General features: G+C 48.5%; 1 long non-coding RNA gene across 1 annotated transcript; it reads left to right on the top strand.

Annotated features, from left to right (window-relative positions):
* Positions 1–2,953: 2,953 nt before the first annotated feature.
* Positions 2,954–7,274, top strand: LOC141408611 (uncharacterized). Its single transcript, XR_012424455.1, has 2 exons — positions 2,954–3,153; positions 5,424–7,274. It is a non-coding gene; the product is annotated as an uncharacterized lncRNA (long non-coding RNA).
* Positions 7,275–19,274: the final 12,000 nt, after the last annotated feature.

Below are 19,274 nucleotides of genomic sequence, written 5' to 3'. Positions count from 1 at the left end.
GGAGAAAGTAACCCTCTAGCTCCTAAGACTTTTATCCACTGCCATAGATAGGCAGGAGAGGGTTCTTGAGTCCAAGCCCAACGGGTGCTTTGTCTGAGGCTGGGACTTAATGTCAGGTACCTTCAAGATGGGAGGCAGGCCTGGAGGGGGCTGTGAGGGGCTGGAGATGGTCCAGGCCCTCCTTCTGGTTAGGAACACTGCTTCCTCTGATCACTTTTCTTGGAGCAAAACTGCCGATTTATTTTCCTGGGGAAATAAAAATAAATACTAGCTGTTGTAATCTCATCCCTGATCCCATCTGGAAAAAGCAGGCTCATGAATCTTGGCCGCCTGAGCTCTGAGGACTGTGTCTGGCGGAACCTGGAGTTACAATGGGCCTTCGAACATCGGAACAGTCACGGCTGACATTTCCTTTCCCGTTACATGGCTCCTTGGAATGTGAGCCCCAGGGGGCAGCCCATGGGCAGGCGGAATTTGGTGGAAAGAAGCCCCAGGCGCGGGCCAGAGACCAGCTCAGCCTCTGACTTGCTGTGTGACTTTGAGCCACTTTTCTGTTCCTCCTTGGGCTTGATTTCTCCATCTGCAGAATGAGGGGAGCCACGTTCATCAACAAGGGGTCCATGGACCACCTCGTATCAGAATCATTTAGGGAATGTGTTTATGCCTATTCCTGATATTTCTGATTCCTCTTCCAGACCTCCTAAAGTTTTTAGGCACCTCTAAATGATTTTGATGTATGTAAGTTTTGGGACCCACGACACCAAGGACTTTGAATTTTCCACCCAGTCTCAAGTTTGAACACATCACAGTTCTTTAGCCTCCTTCCCCCTCATAACGAAGTGTAGAGTTATGAAGCTAGAGGGTAAAATTATGGGGTGGGCTGGAACTGGGCATTGCTCCTAACAATTATCTGCTTTCAAGCTCTTGGCAGGGTCTCTGGGGTCCTTGATCCAACTGAAATCACTGTTAAAGCACTTTATTCCTCTAGTAATGAAACTCGAGCTGCTAGTTACAGAGTTTGGTTTCAAAATTGTGCCATTTATTATTTTTGTTGGATTGGCTTATAAACCCTCGAATAGTCATACATCATTTATAGTGCATTATTCCACAAGAATGCATTTTCCAGATGAGATTTATTTTTTCTGTTAAAAACTTAAAACTGTTCTTTTTTTTTTTAAATGGAAGTCTTTCCCCATGTGTTACCTATTTATACCACCTTAAGTGAAGGTCACGAAAGGTAATTTTACTGATTCTCAATGCTCCAGGGTTGTCTTTGTGAGTTTTAACTACCGTATGCATTGATGTAAATTTTACGGACTCCTAAACTCACTGTGCCTGAACTGTGAATGTCCCCCAAGCTGCTTAACCCTTGTATCTGCTTTTAAAAGTTCTGCTTTGCTTCTATATTTTTAAAGATTTCTTCCTTATGAGATATCAGCAGTTACTTCTCACCATGTTATCATGACTCCTTCGAATGAAAAACCAATAATCCATGTGTATCAGGATGGTATGTAGTGTAAGAGTTCATAATCGATGAATGAGAGGATTCTCTGATGGGTCAGGGACATGGATTTTTGACGTTTATTTTGGCAGCTGAGAATAAGGCGTAGTTTTTTTTCTTTCTAAGTTTCACCCCAATACCAGATGCTTTCTGAGAGCTTTCTAGATCAATGCGAAATGAGTGTAGATAGATTTTTCCACGTAACTAATTTACATTCCGGGTGAACTCATTTTGCTTCTGACTTAGAGGTGCCTTCATTTCCTTCTCATCTGCACCCTCTTCTTGGAGAAGCTGCTCCACCCCGGCCCATGACACAGGACACATGACCCAGCCCACTGGGCCCCCTGATGCCACCTGGGCCAATCAGATTTTCCGGTCAGGAAATTCGCAATTGGGATTCAGAGCTGGAAAGAGTCGCCTGCTCTGATGGGAGCTGCACTTGCGGACTGTGACTCAGAGGCTGAGGACCCAGGGAGCCCCACCCCCACGTTCCCTGGGCAAGCCCAGAGTGAATGTGGAAGTTGAGCTGTGGCGGCTTCCTGAGCAGACAGTCTGTGTGTGTGTGTGTGTGTGTGTGTGTGTGTGTGTGTGTGCGTGCGCGCGCGTGTGCACACATGCTGGAAGATGGGGCAGGACACAGGGTCCCAAGCCCCTGAGGGAGGGGCTTGTCCTAATTGAGTCACAGAAATCAGGACAGGGAGAGCATGAGTCTTGTTTCCCTCTCTGCATTTGGGAGATCCAGGCCCCAGGGAGAGGAGAGACTGACCCATGGTCATCCAGAGGGCACGTGGTTAAGCTGGTCCTGAGCTCTGCCATGCATGTTCTGTTTTCCTACCCTGGCAGCTGGCTCAGAGCATGGACAGGCCTTGTCTCTCTTCCCTTTCTTTCTGCCAAATTCTTTTCTGTTGGGAATCTGAAGACTGGATAGAGGCAGTCATGGCATGATTTGCTCCAAATCTCTCCCCAACAGGTGGTCACAGTGTCTACAATTCCATCACCAGGTCTTCCATTTCCAGGAATAACCCTGGGAAGGTGTATGCCATGTGTCTTGTTCACAGTGGGGATTAATTAATAGTTCAAGGAGCCCAAAGTAAGGAGACCCATGTTTGATGAATCTCCAGGCAATTTATACCCACCACACAGCCTTATGAAGATAGCCCAGTCACACCCATTTTACAGAGGGGAAAACTGAAGTTCCGAGAAGTGAGTTGACTTGCCAAAGGTCACATAACACATCAGGATCGGGGCTCATATCTGCATCCAGAGTCCAGGCTCTTTGCCCTAAAGCAAGCTTATCTGATCTGGGAGCTGGGGATAGGCTGAGGAGGCGAGCGGGTGACAAGATGAACTTGTCATGGAGTCATTCAGTGGGAAAAGTTGTGATTTGGGAATTAGGGCCAAATGGTTCCTTAACCTTGGACATCATGGTGGGCCTCAATTTCCTCACCTCTGCAGGAGGGAAGCACCGACTAAATACACTCTGCAATCCCAGAAAACTCAATGGGCTGAGGCAGGAGGACCTACTGGCCATTGAAGACTGTCCACTGCTGGTCCAGATTCCAAGTGACCAGGCAGAAAGAGCATGGACTTTGGAGTTTGATTCCCTGGCTTTAAATCGCCCTGCTCCACTTGCTACCGCAGTGTGGACTCAGGTAGGTTAATTAACTGCTCCAGCTTCAGTTTTCTCATCTATAAAATGGGGATAATAATAGTATCTACCTCGTAGTGATGATTAAATAAGTTAATGCCTGTAATGCCAGGACAGTGCTGGGTACCTAGGAAATGTTTAATGTATATTCATTATTATTGTCATTTCTGACACCCTGTGGTGTGCCCCTTGGGGATGAGAGGGTTTAACTGAACATCTGCCTCTTCCTGGATGCAGTGGCAGCCCTGGGATCTGGCAGCAGGCCCCTGTGGGCTTGTTTCCTGGGCAGAGTGAGTCCATCATCACTGAGACATGACACATGGCCTGGCCACCCCCTCTGGGGCCGCAGGCAGCTGATCCTGGGCTAAAAATACCAGTTTCATGAATGGAGCCAGGGAGTCCATTCTGGGATCCACAATTAGTGTTTGTGTTAAAACCCACTCTCTGACTCTTCACCCCTGGGCGAGCCTTAGCACCACCCCTTCTGTGCTGCTGGTTCCTGTGAGACTGACCTTTTCGGCTCCCAACACTCACTCAGGATTGGGGGTGGGGAGCGGAAAGGAAGGGGAGTATGTCTGATAGGTCCTTTAACAAGCAGGGAGGCAGCCGGTCACCCAATTCCCCTACTACTGAGTCAGGTAGGAATAATTAAAATCCCCCTTTATAGTGGAGGAAATGGATGTTTCCAGAGATTGCAACCTGGGGATATATAGTTAAGTCTGGGTTCTGGGCCAGTGCTCCCTCCAAAGTCTCTTCTCCCTCTACCTGGTGCCACCCAACATCCCTTTGGGGAGGGGTCCTGACTTGGAGGCTGGGAGCTGACCTCAGGCATCTTCCATCTCTCCTGAGACTTGAGGTACAGTCATCCCATGAAGGATCAGAGCTGGAAAGTGGGGGCCTGGCTCAGGGAGCAGCAGAACCAGAGCGGAAGCTGAGCTGGAGATGCCCTGATGGGGCTGAGGTGGAGGCTCAGTCCTGGGATGGGCAGTTGGACCAGCAGGTCCAAAACAGCAGAAGCCGAGGCCGGCAGCAGTCTCGGAGATGCCCTCTGACCTGCCATGGACTGGAGCCTCTAAGATGCTTTCTCCTGAGGCTGGAGCTGATGAATGGCATCCTTGGGATGTAACCTGGGTGCGGCCAGCAGGTGGGGATGCCATGCAGGACAGGAGCTCAGGCCCCTCAGAGGGGGTCACACCTGGCTGGGCCACTGCCCTGTGAACATCCTTTCCAGGGACCCTTTCTCTTACTTGTTTGTGGCCCCCACTAGGCAGTAAGCTCTCGAGGACAGAGCCATTGGGAATGAATGACAAGGTGAATCTTGGGGCCCAGGACCCCAGACAGCAGCTGTTCTTACTGAGAGAAGGGTTAGGGCCCCTGGAGGCATAGAAAAGGATTAAGGCCCAACTTACTCCACGTGGGGACCACCCTGGTCACAGAAAACACTGCCCTCAGGGACAGCTGTGCCCAAAGGGAGGGCCTCAGCCTCTGGCTGGAGAAAAAGCAGGTGGTAAAGATGGTGGCCCTGTGCTTTCAAGCTTCTCAAGCCAGATCCCGACTAGGCTCACTGTGTGTATCTGGGACTTTTAGAATTTGGGAAGTTGAGACCTGTGAAAGTTTGAGAACCTGGGAAACTTCAGAGCTTTCAGCATCTTTCGAAATCTTGGACATTTTAGGATCTGGAGAATCTTTAAACCTGGGGAACTTTAGGAATCTTTTGATGTTGTGGAATTTGAGGGATTTCATTTTGGGGCCCTGTTGGTCTTAGAGTGGATGGTGTCCTCTTGGTGTAGAGGAGGACATTCGTCAGCAGACCTGACCCCTCTCCTCCCACCAGCCCTCAGAGCCCAATATTTCGAATATCTCAACTTGATGAAGTTTGAAACTTCAGATTTTAGAAATGAAATTGTATTGGTTATCTTAAATGTTTGATGTTGTGTTTCTCAAACATCTGTTGGCCTACTGGATTTCTAAGTTTCTGGCTCTTTCTTTTGTAAATGATTTTTCCTCTCATGTCACAGATTCAACAAATATTCATGCTGGGATGGGATGCAGAAGTCATCTACTTTCAGAGATGGGGAAACTCAGACCCAGAGAGGGCACAGCCTTTTCTCAGGGGCCTCCAGTGACTCAGAGTCTAATCTGTGCTTTTTGGCTCCTGGATCTCTGAGCTGCACCCACAGGACCCCTATGCCCACCCTAGCACCCCTGTTCTCCATGGCGGCCCCACCCTAAGGGTTTCCTATGCCATTCTTCAGAACTTTCTCCTTCTCCTAGATCCCTTTTCTGCAAAATGAGGCTGGGAAGTTCTGAGCCAAGCCCAGGCCCACGTGCCTGGAACCAGAGACAGCGTAAGGAGCAGACACTGCCAGGTCACTTGCAGCAGACTCCAGGAGGAAACGAGGAAAACAGAACCTCCGCCGTAGCCCAGCCAGGGCTCTCAGAGCCTGGGAAGCTCTTAGGAGAAGTGGAGAGTTGCTCAGAGCCAAGCTAATTTGTCATCTCCAGCCCTTCTCTGGTGATCAGCTTGTCTCTTCCTCTACCTGCCCTGCTACCTCCTGTGTCTTCTCCTCCCCTCTGTGTCGCATGCCTTCTGCTTCCTGCGGCCTCTGCCTCCTTGTGATTTCTCTTGCTGTCCAGTTCCGGTGAGCTCATGGCTTTTCTAGCCCAGTTTCTCTTTCCTTCCCTCTGTGAATCTTTCCTGCTTCGACTCTCGCTCCCAACTTCTTAACTTATACTCAGTGCCCCAGAGGGAGGACTTGATTGGTTTGGAAGTCCCCCACCAGGACAGGCAGTGGATTAAGTGAGTTCTTATATGAGGTCTCTGATTCCCTAACTCCAGCTAGGTGTTCAATTATTCAGTTCAGTTCTGACACTAACTCCGGGAGTCAGTGCAGACCCCAAAGTTTAGGGCTGAGCCCCACATGGCTGTCACCCTTCAGCCACCAGTCACAATCCAGGGACCGTCTGTACATCTGACCATCTGGCTCTGAATTTCAGGGTTCCCATAACCTCCTCTTCTAGTTAGATAATTCACTAGAACGACTCACAAAACTCAGGAAAGTGCTTTACTTACTATTACCAGTGGATTATAAAGGATACTACTCAAGAACAGACTCATGGAAGAGATGCAGAGAACAAAACATGGGGTGGTTTGCACAAAGCTTCCACGCCCTCCCAGTGAGTCCCCGTGTTCACCAGCCCTGAAGCTCCCAAACCCTGTTGTTTAGGGGTTTTTCTTGCAGTTTCATTATGATTGATTAAATCATTGGCCATTGACGATTGAATTCAATCTCCAGCCCATCTTGCCCCCATGGAGGCTGGGGGTGTGGGGGTAACCAGCCCTCATCATGAAGCTCTCTAGGGCTCCTCCATAAGTCATCTCATTAGCATATGAAAGGCAATATGTTCAAGGGTTTTAGGAGCTCTGTGCCAGGAATTAGAGACCAAGACCAAATATTCATATTTTATACCACACCAGGTTACTTCTCAGCCCACTGGCCAACTTCAAGATTGGCTGCTCTTAGGTCAAAATACCCACTTGGCCAGGGGTAAAGATCACTCAGTATCATGTGTGGTGTAAGCTGTTGAGATTGGGCATGGACGCTGGCAGGTGACTGACAGGCTGGACAACTGACAGATGCTCACCTTGGCCAGTGTAGGCACAGATAGGGCAGGACCCCATTCCTTTAAGTGTTCCGTCTTCGGAAATCCCCTCTCCCTGCCTTCTTCCTTCTCTTCATCCCTTCTTTGCTATTTTTAAAGGGCATATTGGAAATAAAACAATTGTCAACATATTCAGCCCTCCCGCAGCGGGCTGCCAATCGGCACAGTCCATCCTATGTCCACTTCCATCCCCTCCACCTTAGCCCTCGCCTCCCTCTTTGCTCTTGTCCCCCTGGGCACTCAGGTCTCTGTTAGTTTCTCAATGGCTTTGCACATGCTGCTCCCTCTATTTGGAATGCTCTTCCCCATTTCCCACCCCTGGCTGGTTTCTCCTGGCCACCCACTCTGAATGATGCTCTCCTCTTACATATGTGTCCTGTGTGTTTCCTTACTGATACTCGTCAGCCTGCTGATAGACTTATTTGCACAACCATTTAATAAATCTCTGGACCGTCTGCTCTAGGTGGGCAGAGATCGGATCTGTTTTGTCTAGAACAGGCCTGGCTTGGTAGATAGCTATTGAATAAATGAGTGAATGGATGAATGTCATGGAATCAGAGATGACTATGATTCATAAAGGCTTATATGTATAAGTGAATTTGAAAAAATAGAAACAACTTGAATATTCAATAACAGCCAATTTAAAAATATATTATAGTAACCTACAATGGAATTTGCATGGCCATTAAAATCATAATTTAAAAGCATATCCATGACCAACAGCATTAGTCATTAGGGAAATGCAAATAAAAACCATGAAGAATTGCCACTTTACGCTCACTAGAATGGCTGTAACTTTTTAAAAAGGTAAAATAACTGTTGTTGGTGAGGATGTGGAGAAATTGGAAGTGGATATGGAGTCTGGCAGTTCCTCAAAAAACTAAACATAGATTTACCATAGGGGCCAGGCACGGCAACTCATGCCTGTAATCCCAGCATTTTGGGAGATATGAGGCAGGTGGATCACCTGAGGTTAGGAATTTGAGACCAACCTGACCAAGATGGTGAAACCCTGTTTCTACTAAAAATACAAAAATTAGCCAGGTGTGGTGGCACGTGCCTGTAATCCCAGCTACTCAGGAAGCTGAGGCAGGAGAATTACTTGAACCTGGGAGGCAGAGGTTGCAGTGAGCCAAGATCATGCCACTGCACTCCAGCCTGGGCAACAGAGCCAGACTCCGTCTCAAAAAAAGAAAAAAATAGCCAGGCGCGGTGGCTCACACCTGTAATCCCAGCACTTTGGGAGGCTGAGGCAGGTGGATCACCTGAGGTCGGGAGTTCAAGACCAGCCTGACCAACATGGAAAAACCCTGCCTCTGACAAGAATACAAAATTAGCCGAGTGTGGTGGTGCGCGCCTATAATCCCAGCTACTCGGGAGGCTGAGGCAGGGGAATCACTTGAACCTGAGAGGCAGAGGTTGCAGTGAGCCAAGATCATGCCATTGTACTCCAACCCGGGCAACAAGAATGAAACTCCGTCTCAAAAAAAAAAAAAAAAAAAAGAAGAAGAAAAAAGAAAAAAATAGTTACCACAGGACTCAGAAATTTCACTCCGAGGTATAGATCCAAGAGAAGTGGAAATATATTCACACAAAAACCTGTAAACGAATGCTCATAGTACATGATTAATAATTTCCAAAGGGTAGAAAAAACTCAAATGTTGATCAACTGCTAACAGGATACACAAAATGTGATCTATCTAAACAGTGGAGTATTATTTAGCCATAAAAAAGAAGGAAGTACTGATTTATGCTACAATTTGAAATGTTTAACCTTAAAAATAAGCCAGTTACAAATAGTCAAATATTGTAGAATTTCAAATATATAACCTATCCAGGTGCCAAATCCAGACAAATAGAAAGCAGATCCTTTGCCAGGAGATGAGGGGAAGGGAAGTGGAGATTGGCTAGTATTAGGTCAGTGCAGAAGTAATTGTGGTTTTTGCCACTTAAAATTAAAATGTCAAAAACTGCAATTACTTTTGCACCAACCTGTTAATAGGTATAAGATTTCTTTTGGGGATGATAGAAATGTTCTAGAATTAGGTAGTGAATATACTAAAAGCCCCTGAATTGCACTATTTATTTATTTATTTATTGAGACAGAATCTCACTCTGTTGCCCAAACTGGAGTGCAGTGGCACCATCTTCACTCACTGCAACCTCTGCCTCCTGGGTTCAAGCGATTCTCCTGCCTCAGTCTCCTGAGTAGCTGGGATTACAGGCACCCACCATCACGCCTGGCTAATGGCTAATTTTTGTATTTTTAGTACCGGTGGGGTTTGGCCATGTTGGCCAGGCTGGTCTCGAACTCCTGACCTCAGGTGATCCACCTGCTGCGGCTTCCCAAAGTGCTGGGGTTACAGGCGTGAGCCACCGTGCCAGGCCTGAATTGTACACTTTAAAGCAGTGAGTTTTACGTTATGTGAATTGTATCTCAAAAAATAAATTAAACCCTGTCTCTACTAAAAATACAAAAAATTAGCCGGGTGTGGTGGTGGGCGCCTGTAGTCCCATCTACTTGGGAGGCTGAGGCAGGAGAATGGCGTGAACCCGGGAGGCGGAGCTTGCAGTGAGCCGAGATGGCGCCACTGCACTTCAGACCTGGGCGACAGAGCGAGACTCCGTCTCAAAAAAAAAAAAAAAAAGTATGTGCAGTGAGAGAAGACAGTGTTCATTGTTTATTAAAGGGAAAGCACAAGGCACATAACTTAGCTGCAATATCTACCATACTCTATACATACAAGAATTCCTAAAAAGTAACAGTATTAGAATATGTGGGGTGTGGGGGGTGTGTGTGTGTGCACACACGTAGCAGATGCAGATGCAACCACACACTCAGACATCTAAGAAATGTCATGTGTGTCTCAATTTTAAAATGACCTGAGAAAGAACCCTTCTGTGCACTCGCTTTAATCCTCTTTTTTCCTGACTACTCAAACCTTGGCTGGGTTGAAACTGCAGCCTGGAGAATGGGCTTGGAGGTGAGAAGAAGCGACATTCTCTCTATTTCTGGACCAGAGAATTCTGCAGTGGTCTGGGCATTCTCATGATTGTCTTGGACTGTGTTTGCAATTTAAAGGAACGGCCATTACTAAGAGCAAAAAAGTCACCCCCACCCACCCTTCCTGCAGTTGTCCCACTCCTGGAGTTGTCTTTGAAGAGATAATGGGACACAAAAATAAGGTTGTGCTTTTGATTACATTACCAATCTGGCTTGCTCAACCTGCTGGTTCCAATAGCATTATTTCTGCACCTGTTGCTAGCTAGGCATTGGGCTACTATAACAAAGGTTTGCCTCATTTAGCCTCAAAAACATCCTAAAGGCAGGCCATACCCTCCAGATGATCCAGAAGGAGAAGCTGAAGCCCAGGGTGGTTACATTGCATGTCCTTGGTCACACAGCTAGTAGGTGGCAGATTTGCCTTTCTGAGCCTCTATCTCCTCATCTGTGAAATGGGGATGCTATGGTTACCTTGCAGGGTCACTATAAGGATTCACAGAGGTGAATGGGGGTGCTCTGCACACTGTAAGGGATGCGTCAAGGATCACATCTTCCTCCTTAAGCCTGCCTCCCTGTCTCCTGGCACTGTGTCTCTGGATGAGACTGGAGCTGTGTTTGGCCTGGTAGGTCCTCACATCTGGAAGGCATAGGCTTGCTGGCACACTTGGCTTTTGGGTTCTGGAAATCCCCTCTCCTGTCCCCTGACCTCCATCTCTGGGCAGCTGAGAGCAGCTGACTTCCCACAGCCAGGCTGGAGGGGTCTCAGGCTCTGGGAAGGATTTCTGCCTCCCCAGAGAGGGCTGGCTGGCTCAGCCTCCTCGGGCAGCACTCCGTGTTAACCTCACCTCATGACCATGTTTCTGGTTTACCGGGAACCAGGCAGAATCTGCCGAGTCCTCAAAATATGAGAGGCTGAGGTTTTCTCTGCTGGTGTCTGTCTGGCATCCTGCTGGTCCTTACCAAGGGATCCAGGGAATTGGGTTTACAAAAATCTGGAGTGGGGTGCAAGATAGGGCCCTTGTCCCCTGGCTCCCAGCCTAGTGGCAGGGCAGCTTCAGCCTGCATATTGGGAGAGAGGTTCTCCCCCAGTCCGCCAGTCCTCTGTTCCAACCTCACTTGCTGTGTGATCTCAGGCAGAGACCTTTGCCTCTCTGGGTCTCATGAACCCGTGTGTACAAAGAGATGATTGGATCTCCATTCATTGTGTGTGTGTGTGTGTGTGTGTGTGTGTGTGTGTGTGTGTGTGTGTTCATGGGCTGTGCTTGAGTGTGCCTGTGTGAGAGATGGGGAAATTTGGAAATGGGGCGGCATTTTTGGTTGTCACAAGGATGAAGGCAGGATGCTGTTGGCATTAATGCTGAGAATCCAGGGATTCTAAGTGTCCTGCAGTGCACAGGATAGTCTCATATCATGAAGGCCATTTGTGTCTTATTGAGAAATTCTGGGCAGGATCATTTCCCAGGTCTGTGGCTTTTGATATTTTAAGATTGTTATTGGAAAGGAGCTCATTGCTACTTAATCTGAGGAGGAATTTTTCTATGCTAATATAACTATCGTCACTTGAGTCAACAGGCACAGAGCCAAGGAATGAAGAAGCCCCTCAAAGACTGTCCCATAAGAGGGTGGGTCTGGCTAGCTGGAAGGCCCCTTGGTGGGTGTGACTGTGGGAAGGTTTGGGATTAAGGGTTGGAGGGATTGGAATTCCTAGTCTTAACAGACAGAGGGAGCAAGCCTGAATGGGTGCAGGGCGAGGAGGCGTGGGAGGAGAGGAGAGAGGAGAAGGCATGGGTGGAACACTGGGTCCCTGGAAGGTGGGGGCCCTCGGAGGCAAAGTGGGCAGAGGAAGGTTCTTGGAGGGGCAGAGTTGGGCAGAAAAGGATATTGAAAACCAGGGATGTCAAATGTTCAGTGTGAAGTGTGTACTGCGGTGTAAACATGCCTCCACATTCCGTCATCAGTTCAGTCTACACCCACTCACATGCTTCTTGGGAATAGGCGTTTTTCCTGGTAACTGAGGAAGGGGCTGAATGGTTTATCTTAGGAGACACACTGAGGAGCTGCGATGGTGATGAAAGGGCCACTGAGATGAACCACAGCTGGTCTGACTCAGAGGAGGCAGTGGTGAGGAGCAGAGAGACTGCGAGGAGGCAAGAGCCCCCATGAGAAAATCTTGGGGAGGGCTTGCAACTTCCACGGGCCTGTAGTGAGTTATTGTGGCTAAACAAGCAGGTTCCCTGTTCAGGATACCTGGGCCCAAATCGCAGCCCTGCCCTTTCTACCCATGTGACCTTGGCGAGTCACACACACTTCTCTAAGTGTGCTGGCGTCCTCATCTGTGAAATGGGGGTAACATTAGTGCTTCCTTAGATTTCGTTGCGAAGATGAAATAGCAGGATCCGTAAAGGGCATTGAGCGCAGCCCCTGACACGCTTCTCAGTGGATATTAGTTGATATTGATCACAGATGATGGTTCCTATGCTCCCTTGTCTCTGGGGGCAGGGAGGCAGCGGCTGACATTTGGATTTCAAGTACACTTTCTCATCTAATGCTCACACCAAGTCCACAAGGCAAATATTTGACTCCTCATTGTGCAGATAAAGAATCAGAAACTGGCTGGGCGCGATGGATCATGCCTGTAATCCCAGCACTTTGGGAGGCTGAGGTGGGCAGATCATGAGGTCAGGAGATCGAGACCATCCTGGCTAACATGGTGAAACCCCGTCTCTACTGAAAATACAAAAAAAATTAGCCGGATGTGGTGGCAGGCACCTGTAGTCCCAGCTACTCGCGAGGCTGAGGCAGGAGAATGGCATGAACCCAGGAGGCAGAGGTTGCAGTGAGCCGAGATCGCACCACTGCACTCCAGCCTGGGCGACAGAGCGAGACTTGGTCTCAAAAAAAAAATAATTAATTAATTAAAGAATAAAGGAATCAGAAGCTCAGAGAGGGGAAGTGGCTTGCCTGAGGTCACACAGCTACGAAGCACTGGAGCCAGGGTTTGAACTCAGGTCTCTCTGACTGCACAGCCCTGCTTCTGCTCCTCCAGGCAGCCTCCTGAGTCATCTGACAGTGGAGTAAGATGCCTTGAGAGATAATGAGCTCTCTTTCACTGGGCCGACTGGGAGAGGACTCTGCTCTGGAAAGGAGAATAGATGGTCCTTGGCTCTAGGACTCAGCTCTTTGATGCAGCTTTGGGCTTTGGGAAGGATTGTGGGGATTGCTGATGAGCTCCCAGGACTGGGTCACAGAGTTTGAACACCAGGCATTGCTAAGAAACCTGGCTGATTCACAAGGCCCCCTTGCTGCCCTTAACACACGTAGAGCGGGGCGGGGGATGTGTGTGTGTGCGCGCACGCATGTGCGCATGCGTGTGTGTAGATGTGCTGAGTCGACACTGCTTTCTTTCCTTCACCACCCCATGAGGAACAGTCTGCACTTGAGGTCACAAATGTTGACACAGGACATGGGCACGAAATTCCAGGAGGACAGTGACAGTAGGGCTGGAGGCTTGGAGACCACCGGATACCTGACATTCTTTATGCAAGAAAGCCTGACCCTCTGTTCTCTGAGACTGGCTGGAGGGGACCCTGCCTCAGGAGACAGGGGGAGCGAGGGCCCCACAGGTGGGCCCGGCTGCCTGGGAGCAGCAGACAGTGAGTCAGGAATCTGCTGTGCCACCAACACACTGGATGACCTTCTCGCTCCCCATCTATCCAAGAAGGGGCCTTGGCTAGGTTCCTTCCTGTGCAGTGGGGAGGGTCGTGGAAGTCTGATTTGAGTTCCTTGGAATTCCCCAAGCTGGGAAAGCTCAAAGCATTTCCCTAAAAGGCCTGGTGGGTGAGGGACTGGCCCAAAGAAGCAAGGCTGCATCAAAGAGAGGAAAGCAATGCTGTGCAGGAATTTCCTATAGGAAAGGTACGAGGGAGATTCCTGGGTTGCAGTGCGTGGGTGCTTTCTCCCTGCTTAGGACACAGGATTCCCAGAGGAGAAAGAACAGCTGCTTCCATACTTCTGACCGAATGTGAGAAAATGGGCTCAAATTACAAGAGGGATTACAGTTAGACACTTAGTTCAACCAGATTAAATAGTCACTTGGATCCTTTTATGCTGAGAGGGATTTGGCCTGAAGTTGTAAACAGGTTTAACAAAGCTTAGAGAAGTCTACAAACTCTAAACAAAGAGGGAGAAGTAAGGAAAAGGGGAGGTTTCAGATCAACAAGGGAGCTCTAGGCATTGGCCATCTTGCTGGTACTGCACTGGGCATCTTGGCAGGGGCACATGGTTCCTTTACCCCAGAAATTTGTAGTACATTGCTGGAAGAATCTGAAAACTAGAGTAAAAATGCAAAACAAAAGGAAAAAAAAAGTCAAAGTTCAAATCCAGGACATTAAACTTGAGCACACACTGAGGGCCAAGTCCTTTGCCTGCATGAAATCGTGGAGTGTGCGGTGAAAAGTCAGTATCAGTAGAGGGGCTGTGGGCTCAGAGAGGTCGCATCCCTTGCCCCCAGGGTCACACAGCCATTCGCAGCAGATCTAGCTTTCTCTGCTGTGCCACAGACACCCGTGCCAGGTGCCCAGGCTGGGGCCCTTTCTCATTCCTTCTCTGTGTCAGGAGCTGTGCTGCATGGTGGTGGTCGGGGGCTGTGGATCCAGAACAACAGGACAGACGCCATTCTCATAGTTATACACTTTCTATGGCCAGTTTGGAGAAGGAATTCCTGCCATTGGGAGCTCAAAGTCCCAGACCCATTCTAGGGACATAAAGGCAGTGGATGCAGTCTCCCGTGGAAACGTGGGTTTGAATCCCACGCCTGAAAAAAAAGAAAGAAGCATAAATAAGTAAATAGAGGCAGTGGGAGCGCCAGACAGAGCTGCAGGAGCTCAAGAAAGGTGGGCTTAGGGAGGGCACTAGGTGTGAAGCCTCCTTGTGAGAAGGTGGGCAGGCCAGGTGAGAAGAGAGGTCCCCAACTCCAGGATCAGCTATAGAGGGGGTGGTTCACTGTGGTCGGAGATCTTTGAGGAGCCCCAGCCACATGCTGAACACTGCCCTTGCGGGCAGGATTGCAGGCTGATTAGAGACACTGACAATCAGGCAGATCTGGATGCCAATCTGGTTCCAGCTCAGTGTGACTTTGGGCAAATTACTTGCCCTCTCTGAGTACCAGTTTCCAAACAAGAATAATAGTACTTTCCTTGCAGGGATATTATATAGAAAGCATGTCCCAGCGCTTGGCACATCAGAAGTGCCCCCTAAATGGTGGCTGTTATCACTCAGTTTATGACTGGGAGAGTCCCTTCTCCACTTACTCCCTGGCCTCAGTTTCCCCAGATAACAGGATGGCCTCTGAGCAGCTCTGAGAGGCTAAGACTCCACTGGACTCCAGGCAGGGGCTAACCAGGGCCTGGTCCCCACAGAGATCGAATTTCCAGTCCCTCAATGGAGCCAAGTAAACACAGGGGAGACAGCACGGCTCCCTCAGCCGCCCACTAACAACCAGATTCCGAAGCCACCGCAGCCGTGGCTGCCCACTCTGATTGCGTCTGGCTCCACCATCCCCAGCCCTGCTGCTGTCACCCTCATGGGACCCTGGGGTTTGGGTTAGGGGTGTGGCAGAGATGGTACAAGCCAGCCTCGTGGTCGTGGTGGCGGGTAGGGCAACATTGTCAGCTGCTTCCAGAAGCAGATGGCTTGTCTCTTGGAGACGTCCTTTCCAGCTGCCACCTCCCTCTGTTGGTGACTTCACTGGACCACTAAAGCTGCTGACAGAGAAGACAGAGCCCAGGATGCTAAGGAAACTCTCTCCCCGAGTTGCACTCCATTCCCCTGAGGTCAAGACCAGTGGCCTCCGTTTTATAACCTCTCCATTCTTCTATTCTCTGGCTTTTCACTTTCCAGGAGAAACAGTATTTACTGAGCACGACTACATAGGAGACATAGGTGAGCAAGACACAGAATTCCAAGCCCTCAAGGATTTCATAATTTCTGTCTGTTGAACTCCTATCCACCCTTCAAAACCCAGTTCAAATATCCTCTCCCACCTCTCCATGCTGCTCATCTCATACTACTCCCTCACTGGTTCTCTGCACGTGGCCACGTGACCTTTCAGCAGTTGTGGGTTGAGGGGACACAGACAAGCTCCTGCCCTCCTGAGGACCTCTACTGGGTGCTGCCCCCTCTGCCCCCCTCACTCACCATGCTGAGCAACCCATGCCCACCCGTCAAATCTCAGCTCATTCGGCATCTCCAGCATATTCAGAGTGAGGGCCCATGAACTTTACCTGCAAGGCCACTGGTATGATTTGGGTCTGTGTCCCCACCCAAATCGCATGTTGAATTATAATCCCCAATGTTGGAGGTGGGGCCTGGTGGGAGGTGATTGGCTTATGAAGGCAGAATTCCCCCTTGGTGCTGTTCTCGTGATAGGGAGTTCGTTCTCCTGAGATATGGTCATTTAAAAGTGTGAGGCACCTCCCCACTCCCTATTCCTCCTGCCTTGCCCGTGTGAGGTCCTGGCTCCCCCTTCACCTTCCGCCATGATTGTAAGTTTCCTGAGGCCTCCCCAGAAGCAGCTGCTGCTGTGCTTCCTACATAGTATACATAGCATTCCATGGTTCCTATGGAACCATGAGCCAATTAAACCTCTTTTCTTTATAAATTACCCAGTCTCAGGTATTTCTTTATAGCACTGTAAGAACAGACCAATATGGCCATTACTTTGGTCTGCAATTTAAGCATTTACGGCATGTTTATTTGATTCCTGCCTGTCTCCCTTCCTGAAATGTAAATTCCTTGGGGGCAGGGAGTGTGTATTTGGTTACCTTTGTCATCCCAGGGTCTAGCATGTGGAGGACTCTTAGTATGCAGGGAGGAACTCCCTCTTCCATGAAGTCTTCCTTGATTTCCTCGGTCACATATAGTTTCTCTCTCAACTGCACATCTCCCAGCATTTTCTTTCTTGTTATATTTTATGATATTTTTATTTTCAAATATTTCATATAGAGAGAAAAGGGTGTAAATATATGTGTATAGTTTAACAAATAATTTTAAAGCCAACACCTACCTAACTAACACCCGGGTCAAGATATAGAACATTATCAGCAACTAGAACCCCCAGTGCACCTTTCTCTCTCTACTAGAGTTAGTTGATTTTTGATCATATTTTGCTTTATTTTATAGATTTGCATCTACATAGGCATTCCTAAACCACAGAGTTTGATTTTACCCATTAAAAGTCCTTTCTATTTATTTATTTATTTTTATTAAATTTTTTAGAGATAGAATCTTGGTATGTTGCCTAGGTTAGTGGACTCAGACTCCCAGGTTCCAGGTTCAAGCGATCCTCCCCTATCAGCCTCTCAAGTAGCTGGGACTACAGCACATGCCACCATACCCAGCTAATTTTTCTTATTATTATAGAGATGGGGTCACCCTGTGTTGCCCAGGTTGGTCTCAAACTCCTGGGCTCAAGCCATCCTCCCGCCTTGTCCTCTCAAAGTGTTGGGATGACAGGTGTGAGCCACTGCACCCAATGATGCCTTTTCACTTTCTTGATTGCACTTTCTGGTGATCAGACATATAAAAATGTAATGTAATAAATGCAGCAAATTTTTCCTTTATGCTTACGGCTTTTTAAGAAATCCTTTCCTACCTCAAGTTCGTAATATCTTTTAAAAGCTTTATGGTTACTTTTTATATTCAGATCTGCAGTGGGTTTTTTTTTTGTGGTGTGTGGTAGGGGGCAAGGTTCATTTTTTCCCCTGCCATATGGATATCTGATAGACTCAGCATCATTTGTTGAAGCACTGTCCTTTCCCCACCACATCACCATTGTCATAAATCGTGTGTCCATCTATGCCTGGGTCTGCTTCTGGATTCTGTCTCATTGGACGGCGTGTTCATTCTTGCACCAACATCACTCTTACGGTAGCTTTAATTTACGATACCCTGTACTATGCTAAGTCTTAACAGCTGGTAGGGCAAGTCTTCTATCTTGTTATTCTTCTTTAAGAGTGTCTTGGCCCTTTGAGTTTCCATATACGTTTTAGAATGTATCTTTCAGGTTCTACTGACACACACACACACACACACACACACACACACGCATGCACACACACACAGCCCTCTCTTCATCCCTGAACTGTCTGCCTTCATCCTTTGCAGTACTTAGCCCTGGATCATGGATATTTATGTGTCTGCCTCCATCCGTACTCAGCATCATTTGTTGAAACACTATCCTTTCCCCACCACATGACAGTTGTCATAAATCAACTCTGATTGCATTTGGCTCCAGCATCCCCAGCCCTGCTGGGGTATGCCTGAGTCAGCTTCTGGATTCTGTCTCATTGGATGGTGGGTTCATTCTTGCACCAACATCACAACTTACGATAGCTTTGCCACAGTAAGCACACCCAGGGCTGGGACAGTGGCATCACTTCATTTCTGCTTCCCCAAGGCCTGTCTTCCTTGCTCAATGGTGTGGAGGACACAGTCTACAATCATCTGTAAGGTTTCAGAGAGTGAGAGTGAGAGAATGAGAATAAGAGAGAATTTGAACATGGTCAATGCTGTGGATGGTTCCGCCCTCCACTCCACCCAAGGAATGTATGGCCTGGAGTGAGCGCGAGATTGGAGACTGGAGTCTGTCATTCTTCTATTCTTCCTGGAGGTGTTAGTTCCCAGGTGCCATCTTTCCAGACTGAGTGTGGATCTAGTGTTTAAAACCACATGTGTTGCCGGGCACCGTGGCTCGCACCTGTAATCCCAGCACTTTGGGAGGCTGAAGCAGGAGGACTGTTTGACCTCAGGAGTTTGAGATCAGCCTGGGAACGTGGCAAAACACTGTCTCTATCAAAATACGAAAGATTAGCTGGGTGTGATGGTGGGTGCCTGTAGTCCCAGTTGCTTGGGGGACTGAGGCAGGAGGACTGCTTGAGCCTGGGTAGTCAAGGTTGCAGTGAGCTGAGATTGTACCACTGCACTCCAGCCTGGGCGACACAGTGAGACCCTGTCTCAAAAAAAAAAAAAGAGAGAAAAAAGGCCTGGCGCGGTGGCTCATGCCTGTAATCCCAGCACTTTGAGAGGCAGAGGCAGGTGGATCACGAGGTCAAGAGATTGAGACCATCCTGGCCAACATGGTAAAACCCCGTCTCAACTAAAAATACAAAAATTAGATGGACATGATGGCGCGTGCCTGTGGTTCTAGCTACTCAGGAGGCTGAGACAGGAGAATCTCTTGAACCTGGAAGGCGGAGGTTGCAGTGAGCTGAGATCATGCCACTGCACTCCAGCTTGGAGACAGAGCAAGACTCCGTCTCAAAAAAAAAAAAAAAAAAGAAAAACCCCCACAAATGTCTGTGGGTGTGTGCACATGTGTTCGTAACAAGGCCCCAGTAAGCCAACCATCTTTCATTCAACCAAAGAAACTGTAGTCAGATCCGTGCTGAGGAAAAACTGGC

This window comes from Macaca fascicularis, chromosome 15 (assembly GCF_037993035.2).
Source record: "Macaca fascicularis isolate 582-1 chromosome 15, T2T-MFA8v1.1".
In the NCBI taxonomy this organism is placed as follows: Eukaryota; Metazoa; Chordata; class Mammalia; order Primates; family Cercopithecidae; genus Macaca; species Macaca fascicularis.
The sequence above is the reverse complement of the archived record's forward strand: the minus strand, read 5'-3'. Positions and strand labels throughout refer to the sequence as shown.